Below are 14,693 nucleotides of genomic sequence, written 5' to 3'. Positions count from 1 at the left end.
GTCCAAGAGTCCTCCTGTCTTCTTCCCTAGCGTTTTTCTTACCCGCCTTTGAGAAGGCAGTGCTTCCTTGCTAAAGTCGGGTGCCTTGGTTGCAGCACAAGAGATGAGAGGGGGTGGAATTTTGGCCTTGCACAGGGTGCTATTAGTACCCAAGTCCACCACTATGGTCACTGCACAGTCAAAGTCACCGCACAGGGGCAAGTTAAAATGAGCAGAATAGGCTCCCCTCTCAATTTGGTTCATTGTCATTCCCCCCCCCCAGAAGAAGCAAACAATGGCAATTTGCCAGGCATCTGCTTGGCAGCAGCATTCCCACAGCATGCCAAGGCCAAGGAAGTCAGCCCTGTGCACACTTTGCCCTGAGAAGAACAGTGCCTGCCTGACAGCATCAACAATTCACCCACAGCAAAGGGAAGAAGTGGCAAGGTAAGAGGTCATTTTGTTGCCTGCACAACGTGGGTGCTTCTTCCATTCTGAGGAGCTCAGGCATCTCGCAAAATAAGGGAGAAGGATGGGGTGGCTGTCAGTGCTGCAGCCAGCTGTTTCAGAGCCCAGAAGTTGGAGGACATAGAGAAATCCTTTCTCGAGAGCTCAGAAATTCAAGGCTGGACACAGAGCAGAGAGAAGAAAGAAGACTGTCCTCTGCATCCGACCCCCAGCTGACAATACAGTTCTTAGTATCCTGCTATGCTGTAAAGAGAAGGGCCATAGTAAAATGCCCTCTGAATTGATTATGAACAATAGAATAAGGAGAGTTGAACAATGCTGTCACCAGGGGTGGACTTTGGTAATACAGTGCCCTGAGCGAGGACAAAAGTTGGTGCCCTCCCCAATCTCACCTTCTATTCTGCACATGCTCTCAAAATGTGCTATGTCTTGTGCCCCCTTGGCTCAGCACACTGGGAGGGGGGCTGCCCACACCGCCCCCTATCCAGCACTGCTATCACTAAAGGCAAATTGCACACACTTTTTGAAATTCAGGGCTGGCACTGTCTGGGGATATGACTAAATGTATGTAGCACCTTTAATTGGCTCCACACGAAAGACATAATTAGCACCTTTTTTGAATGTAAATATATAAAAAAATGAATCAGTAACACTTAACTTGGAGATTTACCAGTAACATGCAGTACAGAAATATTTGTAAATCCTTATTCAAGTGTTATAGGTCCCAAAATCTTGCAAGTGACATCACTGCTACTAGTCAACAATTTTTCATGGAAATAAGAGTCTCATAGTCATAAAAAAGTAACCATGATACCTATGTACTGCCTCCACTATCAGAGGCTACATATCTCTGAATGCCAGTTTCTGGCAAGCACAAGAAAGAGAATGCTGCTTCACTGAGCACCTGCTTGCAAGCTTGCCATGGGCATCTGCCTGGCCATTGTGAAAACCGGATGGTGCATTTATTGGGCCTTTGGCCTGATCCCGATGGACTCTTCTTGAAACATATCTAAAAAATGGATTTTAAAAAATCTATCAGAGTTTTAGAAGGGTGGCTTAACAACAATGATAGTGCAGTGAAGCCCCATCAATAGTCCTGTCCTCCATAAATTGGTCTAGACATTTTAAAGCTACCTAAGACATATTCACATCCTGTAGCATGTAATTCTGTAAATTAATTATGTGTTGTGTAAAAAAAAGCATCTTCTTTTTTGTGTGTCCTACCAAAACTAGTGTCAATCAGTTTGACCAACTGATACCAAGTTCTATGAGAGGGTGCTGTGAAATAATAACACACACAAAAAGCAAAAAGGCTCATGTTAGCTTCCCAGAGCTCCTTGGATGAGGATCTGGACAGAAGTACGATAAAAAATAGTGTGAAAAATTAGACTATATTCTGTTTTGACACTACAGCATAATTCATAACACAAATAGAAAAGATTGCAATCAGACCAGTCAAGATGGAAGTAAGAAGCTGATAGCTCTTTTCTGAAAAAATTGTGGTTGCAAGGGAACAAGGTTTTTCAATTATAAATTTCATAATCCAAAAAGTTGGGTTTTTTCCCATTTCAAAAGTGGTAGGATATTATAAGCTATTTGCCACCTCTTCAGAACACAGCTTTTCAGAATGAAAAGTTTAAACAGCTGCATAATTTAAGCCAAGTCTATAGCCCATTATTTTGCTTAAGACAGTAAGGTGCGTTTCCGTGCTCTGGTTTCGCCAGAAGCAGCTTTTGCCATGCTGGCCACATGACCCAGAAAAACTGTCTGTGGACAAACGTTGGCTCCCTTGGCCAGCAAAGCGAGATGAGCACCACAACCCCAGAGTCATTCGTGACAGGACTTAGCTGTCAGGGGTCCTTTGCCTTTACCTTTTTATAGCTTGATTTATTTTTCATTTCCATGAGACTTCTATGTCCCATACACACTTCCCCATTTAATTCAATGTGACTTGTTTCTTTGATTAATAAACTGAACTAAAAGTGAAAAAGTAACACACTGCTGCTGTTAGCTGGATGGTGTATCAGATCTTCTCCATCAGACTCCCCTGGGACAGGGGCACCTCCACCATAGTGGAACCCCTGCAGTGCCTGGACAAGGGGAGAGGGGTAGTGTCCAGTTCTAGTGCTGACAATAACAGATTGATAGCTCTTTCTCGATTCTGTGGGTGGTGGTGCATGGCCGTTCTTAGTTGGTGGAGCAATTTGTCTGGTTAATTCCGATAACGAATGAGACTCTGGCATGCTAACTAGTTATGCGACCCCCGAGCGGAAGCTTTTAATAGCTGGAGAACTATTGTATTGTTGGAAGCCGTGGATGGGTGGAATATAAATATTATTATTATTATTATTATTATTATTATTATTATTATTATTCTCTGTAAATGCTTAAGTTGTGCTACAGGGAACAAGATAAAGAATCACTTCATAAGTTTTGCACCTCAGTAATCCACCTGTCTCTGTATCCCAGTCAAAATTGTGATAGATTTGTTTTCATTTATAATACAGCACACGGCAAAAAAGGGATCTGATTAAATAGCTTTTACTCAGCATTTATAGACTGTTGCCATCAGCTAAAAAGAGAAGGAAATAATGCCGGAGGGAGGGATGTTGCTGTTGTGTGAGTATCAAATGGATGGGAAATGGGCCAAGGTTTGGGTCTGCTTTATGAATTCCATTACTGTCCGTTCTGAAAGACCTGTTTTTCTGATTATAGAGTCTGGGTTATATGTAATCATAGGCTGTGTACACATTACCATTTATTCTGGCTCTAGTGTGCTCCCACCGCTGGGTTTGAATCAGTGTATACACAATGCTACCCCCAATGCAGTACTTGCCTGTAGTTTCTTTGAGGCATTTCTCCTCAAGCCTGCATCAACTAAACTGAAGCCAAATTCACTTCACAGATGAGCTGAGGTGTGTACACTTGAGATTGTTGCGTCTGTGCAGATTACAGCACATGTGCAGATGATAGCTTCATGAACAGGAGTTGCTGAGGTTACAGGACCAAGGGAAACCAAGCAGGTCATGTGCAAGCATCCCCCCACTTCCTCTCTAGTGTGTTCAACAATGTGCAAATGTGACCTGAAACACAGCAAAGGGAAATGGCCTCACTGCATTTTAAGACACTAGTGCATACATAGTTATAGTGACTGCTCTGGTGTTAATTGCTTTATTCTCTTCACAGTGATGGGTGATTGAATGAAACTGATTAAAGAGGAGAAAATAAAGCAAATGAACGAGAGAGAGAGACTCTCTAGAACTCATATTAGCTTTTCTCCATTGTGTGTGTGATACCTATTTATAGTACAAGTAGCACAGAATTTAGGAAATGCCATAAAAGCAAGTGAATTACAGCACCATGGCTTATATGTTTTCTTGAAAGTAATTCCCACTGTTTTCAACAGGACTCACTCCAAAGTAAATGTGTCTAGGTGTGTGCTGTGAAACTGTTCTTTAACATTTGATCCTTATTGATCCGAGAATATTGAAAAATGCAGCACTACTGCAGCTATACACAATGGGAATAGGCAGGTCTCTCGCATATCACAGGTGAAAGCACATTCAGTGTAGCACTATTCAGGTGTCCACCCTCAGGTTACAACCCCATGATTGTATATATGTTTAAGGAAAGATGATTGGGAATAAAAGCATTGAGTGTGGCTGGGAGTGACCAACAGGATTGAGAAGTATTACCTCCCTACTGCTCTCAGAAAATTTCATAGCTCTGAAGCTCTTCCAGCTTCAAAGGCAGGGAAAACACAGGGGTAGTGGCTGATTATTAAAGGAGTAGCTCTGAGTTAAAAGCACTTCCTTGTTTGTTATGGCATCTTAGTACAAATCAATATTGTACTAATGAACACATTAAGTCCCATCTGCTATTTCAACTTGGATTCCCTCCTTTAGGTAGATGAGAAATCAAGTAGATTGGTGTTTATGTTACATACACCCGTACTAGTAGGGAGAGGAGGAAGTTTGATTTGTTTGGCCCATTTTTTTTTTTACAGCTGATTGACCTGACATGATGCTCCTGAACTTGCCTGTGGATCAGAACACAACTCCCATTCAGATTATACCCTTCTCCCAGTTTTGCAATGCATTTTCAGTGTGCAAAAGGTTAGCTCAAAAATACCATCACATCTTGCATAAAAGATGTATACATAATGCAAATTTTACTGGTGAAAGCATCGACAAGTGTGCATTCTACATAAGAAGTACACACAAAAATGTGTATACAAAAACGTGTACATAAAAAATGTTTACAAAAGGTGCGTGATGGGACGGGACAGATGGGACAGGATAGAATGGGATGAATTGAAAAGCAATGTCACACAACAGATGGAGCTGCGTGGAATGGATGTATGATTGAGTACCAGTGACCCAAACTGGATGGAATCAGCTGTTCAGCCTGCCCCTGCACATCATTTACATTCAATAATTTAAAAGAACCTATTACCTTTACCTATGTTGGATCTGCTTAAGCTTGTGTCTTTGAAAGACATTTAATTACATATATTCTGCAGTACAGCCGCCATCCTGCATCTCGGGTTCTATTAAACTTTACTTTGCCAGACAAGAAAATGTGAAAGGGGACAATCCAGATCAATGCTGTTATCTGGGAGGCACTGCTGAAATAGATTTTAAATCCTTTGATTCAATTGCCTGCTGAGTTTGTGATTAGAGGAGGACTATCTTTTTGACTAATTGAAGGCTGTTAACTTGGCAGTCTTTGTAAAACTGGAGCATCCATCTATAATGCATATACTAAAAAGATAGTATGTAAGCACTGGTAACTTAATGAAGAAGTTTCAAGAAGAGAAAAATATACATATGGATCTGAACACTTCTTCTAAAAACTGTATGATGCAATGGAGGGTTAGGGCATTTGACTAAAATTGTGGGACTGATTCTCATCTTTGATAGCTGTTTCTGGTTTGTCTTTTAAAAAAAAAAAAGAGAAAGAGAGAGAGATAAGAAAGTTGAGGTACCGGTATATTCCACATCACCCATATGTTTATATGTGGCCCATACCTTACCTATGGGCACTGCTAAGACTAATATGCTAGAAATTACTCAAGGAAATAGGTTACACATAAATCCATTCCCATTTGCCTTTCATCAATATTTTCCCTTTAGGTCTGGTTCTTTTGATCAGAGCACTGGGTGACACACTGATATGCTTCTGTTGAAACAGCCAAATACCATTACTGTACTCTGTGGGATAACCAGCTTCATATAACCAACATGCTTAAGTCTAATTAATGCATGAAGGGGTTAATGCCATAGAGTAAGCTGTCCCACCAGGCTTAGCTAGGTCACTCCCCTTCACCTTGGGAGGAAGCTAATCAAGCCTATTATTCAACGTCCAGTCTACTGAGGAAGCTAAATTTGTGAGGAGGTCTAAGCTGTTTGCTCCAATAATACCAACAATTTAGAAACTTTGACCACTTTGAAACTAAACTAAGTTTTACAGGCTGTGCAACCTTTCTGACTGATGTATGAACCTAACTTTTTGAGAGTTTGTAAGTAAACCAATTTTTAACTAGCCATATTTACCTTTTCCTATGCTGGGAGAGAGCAAATTTTTGGAACTCACAAGGGCATATTTTTAAAATCCAACAGCCTATATTTCCACACTTTACTTTGCTGCATGCTGTTTTGTGATTTTATATCTCTGCTGAGGTTCTCTCACCAAAGAGTACTTGCCCCAAACCTGGACCTTGGTATCCAGAAAGTCTCCTTTTAATATACCTATTATTAATTTGCCACCAACATACTCCAGTATCCTTTTTCAAACTGCTGCTTTTCCCAAGGCAGCCAATTTGGCACATAATGTTTATCTCAGAAATGCAACCCCACATTTAGCTATTTTCTAATATATTATACTCAGGACCTTTTGACTTTTCTGCAGTCGAACTATGCACACTTTCTTACTTATTTGTCTCATCTCCTTTGAGTTACCTGCAGATTTTCTTAGTGAAGGTTTCCTATCATCATTATAAACATCCTTCTTCTTCTTCTTCCTCTTCTTTTAAAAAATAGCCTAATGTTGAATCACAAAAAAATTCCCATAAGACAGCCTTTTAAATCATTACCACTCATGGATGTTTCTCTATCGACAGCCAGCAGCTTCAGACTTCTGAAATCATTTTGGGAGCTAATGTTCCGTATTGGAAACGTGCAGGCTGCTGGAATAGACACTCCTATCCATTGTCTGTGGCATAAAAAGACATCTGTTCTCAGACATGACATAGCATGGAAGGAAAACCATTTCACAAAATGTCTTCATGATCAATAGATCCAGTCTTTCAAATGAACTGGGGCCAGCATCAACACCTGGCATTAGCTGAAGGGCCATAGCTCAGTGGTAGAGCATCTGTGTGCATGCAGGAGGCTCAAGGTTCAATCCTCCATCTCTTCAGACAGGGCTGGGAGAGATCCCTGCCAGAAACCTAGAAAGCCGCTCTCAGTCTTGGTAGACAATAATGAGATCAATGGACTTGACATAAGGCAGCTTCCTGTGATCCAGTGTTCTGCCACACAGTCCAGGGATCACCTGATGGCTGGGTCTAAATACCACTGTTCTCCCAATGGGGAATTCTAGGGCATGAAAATGGTGGCTGCCACCTCTGAGGCCTACCAATAGAGGAGAGAACCCTACCAGAAGGCTCATTGCTAAGGACACCTCAGATCTGGAGCTGACTCTGGAAAAATAATGATACTCAGAAGCCCTTTAATCTAGCCCAGAATTGGGGAACCTTTTTCAGCCTGAGGGACCTGTTCCCTGCTAGAGGCCAAATGCCAGTTAGTGGGCAGACCCAACATGACATGCTTTCCAAAACACTGAAGTCAAAAACCGGGATGTGTGTCTTCCAGGGCTGTGTTTCCACACGAGTCACGTGGCATGTGTGAGGTCGCAGCTCCCAAAGATGTACTTTTTGGGGCCCGTGCTCCCCCAGTGCCTAAAAAGTGTATTTTGGGCCCCGCAGGAGAAGGCCCACAAGAAGTGCTTTTTTGAGGGGGGGGTAAGATCGCAATGCAAGATCCTGGCACCCAAAAATGCATGTTGTGCACACACAAAAACAATGCCCCAGTTTTATCAGGACAGTTGAGGGGTATGACATGAGTAGAGCCACAAATGTTAGTTCTACCTTTGTACAGTAGGCATCATTCCACCCATAAACATCTTGTTTCTACTCACACTCAAATGTCCTTATCTATGCAGCAAGAGGCATTATCAGAGCTCAAGGATGCTTTCTAGCCAGGTGAAAAACAGGACTGATGAGGGGCGTGACCTGAGATGGGGGGAGGTTAGCTGGGGATGGGATGTGGTTTTGGGAGAGTCCCAAGAATTAGTCAGAGGGACTCCAAAGCCTGAAGTTCCCCATCCCTGGTATAGTTCTATCCAGGGCCGTCTTTACCCAGGGGTGCAAGGGGTGCAGGGCACCCAGGCGCCGGATTTGTGGGGGCAGGCGCCTGCCGCTGAAGCTGCCTAAGCTCTTAACTATCTACCTATTATGAAATAATAAATAATTTTGATCAAGCTAGAAAAACAAAATACATATAGACCTAAGTATTACCGAAATGTATATCTACTGTTTAACTAAAGGACTTTGACTTTGTGCGCTCATTTACCAAAGACACTCGTGACATCATTCACAACGGCGATGCTTGTCAGACTCAACAACAGCTCTTGTCATTCTCAGCGGCGCCGTGCATGCGAAATTAACTCTTACATCAAAATATTGTTACGTATTATATTGAGCTGCTATGCGGCAGCGGGGTCAGCAGCACCTTTGACACAGCTGGTGTTACTATAGGTGCCTAAACAATACTTATAAGTTTAAGTGTGGTGGTGTTGTATACTTAAGTATAAGTGTACTGTAAATAAATGAGCAAATAAAAAAGTTTCTTTTTCCTCCCTTCTTTCGTAGACAAGAGATAAGGCATAAGCGTGGTGTCTGACATAAGCATAATAAAAGTTAATTGGGGAGCTAAACTAAATTTGGGGGCACTGGACGGATCTTTGCACCCCAGCGGCACATATGTTAAAGATGGCCCTGGTTCTATCCATCATTTATGTCAGAGTTTGAGATTTTTGTAGATCACTCTAGATCATGGGTAGGCAAACTAAGGCTCAGGGCTCGGATCCGGCCCAATCGCCTTCTAAATCTGGCCCACGGATGGTCCGGGAATCAGCGTGTTTTTACATGAGTAGAATGTGTCCTTTTATTTAAAATGCATCTCTGGGTTATTTGTGGGGCATAGGAATTCATTATTATTTTTCAAAATATAGTCCAGCTCCCCACAAGGTCTGAGGGACAGTAGACTGGCCCCCTGCTGAAAAAGTTTGCTGACCCCTGCTCTAGATCCCATCAACCTTGACCATTGGCCATGCTGGCTGGGCCTGATAGGAGCTGAGCCCAACAACCAGTAGAGGTTAGCCACCCCAGCCATGTTCTAGCTGCTAGGAACATATTACACAAGAGGCACTGCTGTTGCAGGGCAATTGACAGCGGAGGAGAATGCAGGTTCTTTTATCTATAGTCATCAGGGACAGCTGTGTTAGATACCCATGCTGATGATAGCCACAGCGTACATCCATACTGTCTATAGTAAAACCTCTAGATCTAGATCCTGGAGTGATTCCCAAATTTAGGAAAGGAAGCTAAACAATGGAATCAGAAGAACATGTTAGAAAGTCACAAGGCATAAACATTTCTAGCAGCCTGTGTGGCAAGAACGGCCTTTAGGGAAGGTGAGCATGCTGGGCTTCTTTAAGTGGAGCAAAGCTTAGTTAGGAAATCCTGCTTGCATACTTCTGTCCCTCTGGGCTCCACAGCATGAGCTAAAGAGGAAGAGCTCATTCAGGCTCTTTCTAGTAAAGGGCTAGTCCAAACATTAGACAGAGAGAAGCAGCTGCCTGATACTGCAGATACTAGAGGTCAGGAAACAGGGACAAGGTGTCTTTCCTCAGTCCCCTAAATAAGAATCAGTGCAGTGGGGTGGTGAGTGTCAGACTAGGACCCAGGAAACCAGGGGTCAAATTCCCCATTTGGCCATGAAGCTTGCTGGGTGATCTTGGGCTAGCCACTGCCTCTCAGCCTAACCTACCTGACAGAGTTGTTGTGTGGATTATTTTGAGAAGGCAGGAAGAACCATGTATGCTACCTTGAGCTCCTTGGAGAAAAAGGGGGGATATAAATGCAATCCAAATTTCAGGGATAGTGGAGAACACGACATACTGAAATTAAATCCAGCTGTCTCAAGCAGCAAAATGTATTGAACTGGCCTTGGAAAAATTGATGCATTGCAAAAAGGGAAAACAGGCTTCGGGCAACATGCATGGAAACAATCAAATGTGATATAATGGCCACTCATAATGTTGTTGGAAGGCTGCAATATCTGCCCAAGCCACTTGTAAAAATGTGATGGGAGGAAGAATCACCTCTGACCTTAAAAGAGATGCATATAAAGCTGGATTGTAGTTCCTTTTCTATGAAGAAACAACCTTTGAAGGATTCCAATTCAGAGTGAAAAGAGGTGGTCAAGTTCTGGGGGGAGGGGGACTCCATCATGTAAAGAGACAAACTGTACACACTCAAGCACGATGCCTTCCTCTGTCTTTGTTCTCTGTTCCTGGAGGTGAAAGCACCAGCCAGCCAAGAAAATCGAAATACAGTCTGGAACAATGGATAAGTCCAGTGTTTCTGTGTTTTGTTTGTTGCTAACATTTTCTGATCCTGTGCTTTGTGAAGCTATGTAAATACACAAAATTTTGAATCAGCTGCAAATTTCTTTGGCATCCAATGAATTAATTAGCAAACAGAGGCTGATACATCATATATCCAATCTGCAACCACACAGCTGGATGACACTGCCTTTACCACCATCATTCCCTGATAGTTGCTGGGTAAGGCTCTGTGCTCTCCTCACCACCTGATTACCCCAAGATGACAGCAAGGAATTCCCAACGGTTAAGAGGCAAACATCTGAGCCCACATGTGTATAGATCCAACAAACTCTCTTGATATACAGGCAGCAAATAATCATTCAGTACATACAACACCATTGTAATAAAAAAGGTATAAGAGTTAAAAAGTCCCTAACTACCCAAAGACTAGAAAAAGGGAATACAGCAATGTGCCACAGTATTCACACTACGAGAGGGAAAATAGAGGAGCACAAAGTCAAGGAGCCGAGCTCTGTGCCTTCTGCAAGAGTTAAGCGCTCCCCTTCAAATCCTACGCCAGCAGCACAACAACCTCACACCGTTTCTTGGTCTGTAGTCCAGTGAAGCCTAAGAGGCTTGATCCCTGAGATCACTGAGAAGTAAAGAAGGGGTCCTGTTGGAGCGGTGAGCTAACAAACCATTGAAAACCATGGGTTTAAGTATACTTTGACTCTAGCTAACGGCTATAGAGAGGGCAGGGGGCTTCCTTGGTGAGTAAATAGCACAACATCAAGTCCTTTGAACTGTTGTTTGCTCTCTCTAGTGTACCACTGGGCTTTGCGAGATAAGTTTGAAGTGCAGAGGACACAACCTTAATTTTGGGAAGACCACATCTTTATCTTTACATTTTCTGAGTCGTAAATTTACTTTACAAGAGAATTACATTGACTGTGTGAAGGCCGGTTCCTGCATACAGCAGGGTGATAACGAGATATTTCTGGGAAATATAAAGATTAGTGCTCTGATATTTTCTGCAACAATTAAGGTCAGGATGTTAGCTGTTCTTTCCAAGGCACATCTGAGAGAGGAGCTTTTCAGGAAGGGTACATTTTAGTTTCGACTTGTGCCAGCTGCACTGATGCCATGATCCATAGAAATAAAACCATGTGAAATGCCAGATTAGAACCCATCACTGCACAACAACCTTCCTCAACGGCCACCATTGTATCAACCAATGTCCACAGTATATGTAGCCATGATGTATAACCACTGCAAGCTACATTGCTATCAAGCCACAGTGCTTAGCGATCCCAGCACTCAGGCTGGTCGAAAGCTCTGATTCATTTAACAGAGACTATTCAATTACAGCACTGGCATTTTAATCCTAAATATTTGCATTAGAACACCTGCTGCAATGCTATGATGACAGTGAACATAAGGGCACTCTTCTGCTTTTTTAATGGAAATACCTGCTAATTATTATGAGACAGGTCAAATCTACATAAACAAGGAATGGTATGTTAGCTGTTTCAAAAGCAGCTGGTGAAGGTTGCTGCATGGGGCAAGAATAATTGGTTTGAAGATGTCATTTGCCATCATTATTAATAAAGGTATTTTTGTAAGCTATCTGTGGGAAATTTTCTGCCCATCTACGTGTGTGTGTTTGTGTGTGTGTGTGCACTATTATGTTGAAATAACCCAATTGTTGGGGAAAGAAAAAAATAAATGTTTGTCTTTGCTAATGTTGAAATGGGACTATCAGTGTGAACGTAAAGGACACACACTCCTTGAAAATTAGCAATCGGAAATAATTGTCCGATGCAGCAGCAGCAGCAGGATTATGCTACATATGAGAAGGGCCAACACCACTTACACCAACAGGACACCGGACACACACCCTCCACCGTCCTTAGAAAATCCCATAATCCCAATTTTATTTAATTTTATTCTTTGGCAGATTTACAAAAAGAAAAATACACACCAATAAATAAATTTTAGAAAGGGGTAAGATTAGATGTAGGGACGCGGGTGGCGCCGTGGTCTAAACCATCGAGCCTGGGCTTGCTGACTGGAAGGTTGTCGGTTCAAATCCCCACAACGGGGTGAGCTCATGTTGCTCGGTCCCTGCTCCTGCCAACCTAGCTGTTCAAAAGCATGTCAAAGTGCAAGTAGATAAATAGGTACTGCTCCAGTGGGAAGGTAAATGGTGTTTCCATGTGCTGCTCTGGTTTTGCCAGAAGTGGCTTAGTTATGCTAGCCACATGACCTGGAAAAACTGTCTGCGGACAAATGCTGGCTCCCTCAGCTAGTAAAGCGAGAAGAGCGCCACAACCCCAGACTGGACTTAACTGTTAGGGGTTCTTTACCTTTACCTTTTAAGATTACATGCACAAAGCATTTTTAAAAAATAAAAAATAAAATAAAGATTCCTTGACTCTCCCTTTCTTCCCACCCAGGGTGCTTCTGCCCTCTGCCTGCCCCTCAGAGCCAGCGCATCATTTGGGGCTGGGTGGCAGCCTCTCCTCCTCCTTGCCTGCCTTCCAGCAGCCACTACGAGCTGCCAAAGGAAGAGGCCAGCAGCAGCCATGGAGAGGCAACATGGTGCTCACTCACAGCCTCTGCATCTGCAGCTGCCATCGCTCGAGACAAGAGCCAGCTCATCTTCTTCCTCAAGTTCAGCAGTGGAATCACTGGTGGGTTAAATAGGGGCATTCCGGGACCAAACCAGAAGCCAGGATGGCTTTCGTAATTCCAGGACTGTCCCTGGAAAATCAGGACACTTGGAGGGTATTCAGTAGACCTTACTGGCCTCCCTTGAATCTGATTTTGTGCGTTTTCTGATGGTTTGTTTTACTGAGCGATACTTTTGCGATTTTTAATTGTTTTCATTGTGTAATGTGTATTGGAGTTTCTGTTGTTTTAATGAAATTCGCTGCCTTGAGCACTCTGGGTTCAGAGCGGAAAGGCAAAAAAAAAACCCCACAAAAAAGGCAAAGTGAAAACATTCGGGAACGGGGCTAACTAGCAATTAAACAAGAACAGCAACGCACGCCAGCCCACTATTGAGGATCATCCCCACTTCTCACATTCTTGGATTATTAAGGTAAAGGTACCCCTGCCCGTACGGGCCAGTCTTGTCAGACTCTGGGGTTGTGCGCCCATCTCACTCAAGAGGCCAGGGGCCAGCGCTGTCCGGAGACACTTCCGGGTCACATGGCCAGCGTGACATCGCTGCTCTGGCGAGCCAGAGCTGCACACGGAAACGCCGTTTACCTTCCCGCTGGTAAGCGGTCCCTATTTATCTACTTGCACCCGGAGGTGCTTTCGAACTGCTAGGTTGGCAGGCGCTGGGACCGAGCAGCGGGAGCGCACCCCGCCGCAGGGATTCGAACCGCCGACCTTTCGATCGGCAAGTCCTAGGCGCTGAGGCTTTAACCCACAGCGCCACCTGTGTCCCTTCTTGGATTATTACTGAGGATTAATTGTCAACTTCCCTTTTTTCAGGAGGAAAAAGAGCAAAAGTCATAGTGCTTTGGTAACACCTCCCAAGGAACAAAGTTGCAAAATACTCAGAGGCAGTGAATGGTATAAAAGGAGCTTGTTAAAGCTCATGACTTTTAAACTGCTTTTGGCGAAATATAGTAATAAAACAATTAAGAAGATTGTAGCCTACATAAAATATAATATTTAATACCATCCATCTTCAAAGATCCGATGTTGCAACAAGGTCAAAAATGAGCTTGCAAATTAATAGCAATGAATTCACTGACCTTGATTCCTCTCTACCTTTGTTCATGCAACACAAATTCCAGGGTCACATCCAGCTGCCAGCACACTACCAGTACAGCAGTGGAATTTTTCCAGAGAAATAATTATTTCACTCCATCCCTGTTCATGACATATATCAGTGCACATTCTGATGTACCTAATGATGAGAAAAGCAGATATGCTACTAAATATTTGGATTAAGATAGGCAAGGATGGCTCAGACTGCTGAGGCAGAAACAGTTTAAGCAGCATTAATAAATAAACAGTGAAATTCATGTACTAAAATGTTTGTAACCATCAGGATATGTCCCTCATGGTGAAGGAGTCTGTCCATAAAGAAGGATTTGAATGATATGGACTCTTAAGCGTTCAGTGACATGCAGATGCCCTGATTTCCTTCCACTTATAGCAAACTGGAAAATCTGTAGGTTTATGGTTGAACATTGGGAATATATTAGGATCCCCTTCTGATCCTCCAGGTATCTTCTTAAATGTTATGGATGCTAGGCAAATAAATTGCTCATTCTTTACAGCAGGCATGTCCAAAGTCCGTTTTGGGGGCCTAATCCTAAAAATGCTCAATAACAAAAAGCTCATGCATGTTCACTTCATCAAATCTGGCCCTCCTGCTTTACAGGAACAATGTGGGCAAAGTATGGAGGGGAACAACGTGTGAAATCTACAGCCACATCAAAAGGTCCATAGGTCCATTGGCTTCCACATATCAGGGCAGAAGTGGGGGGGGGGAGAAGAAGAAGAAGAAGAAGAAGAAGAAGAAGAAGAAGAAGAAGAAGAAGAAGAAGAGG

At 43.0% G+C, this 14,693-nt stretch overlaps 1 long non-coding RNA gene across 3 annotated transcripts in view; it reads right to left on the bottom strand.

Annotated features, from left to right (window-relative positions):
- LOC309378246 overlaps positions 1–14,693 on the bottom strand; it is a 221,306-nt gene that overhangs the window by 54,494 nt on the left and 152,119 nt on the right. For all 3 annotated transcript variants that reach the window (XR_014171936.1, XR_014171937.1, XR_014171939.1), the window contains one exon: positions 13,890–14,044. This is a non-coding gene — a long non-coding RNA (uncharacterized lncRNA). The remainder of the gene's footprint in view (positions 1–13,889; positions 14,045–14,693) is intronic.

The sequence above is a fragment of the Podarcis melisellensis genome (genome assembly GCF_964234715.1).
Source record: "Podarcis melisellensis genome assembly, chromosome: 9".
NCBI lineage: Eukaryota > Metazoa > Chordata > Lepidosauria > Squamata > Lacertidae > Podarcis > Podarcis melisellensis.
This window is presented reverse-complemented; position numbering and strand designations above follow the sequence as displayed.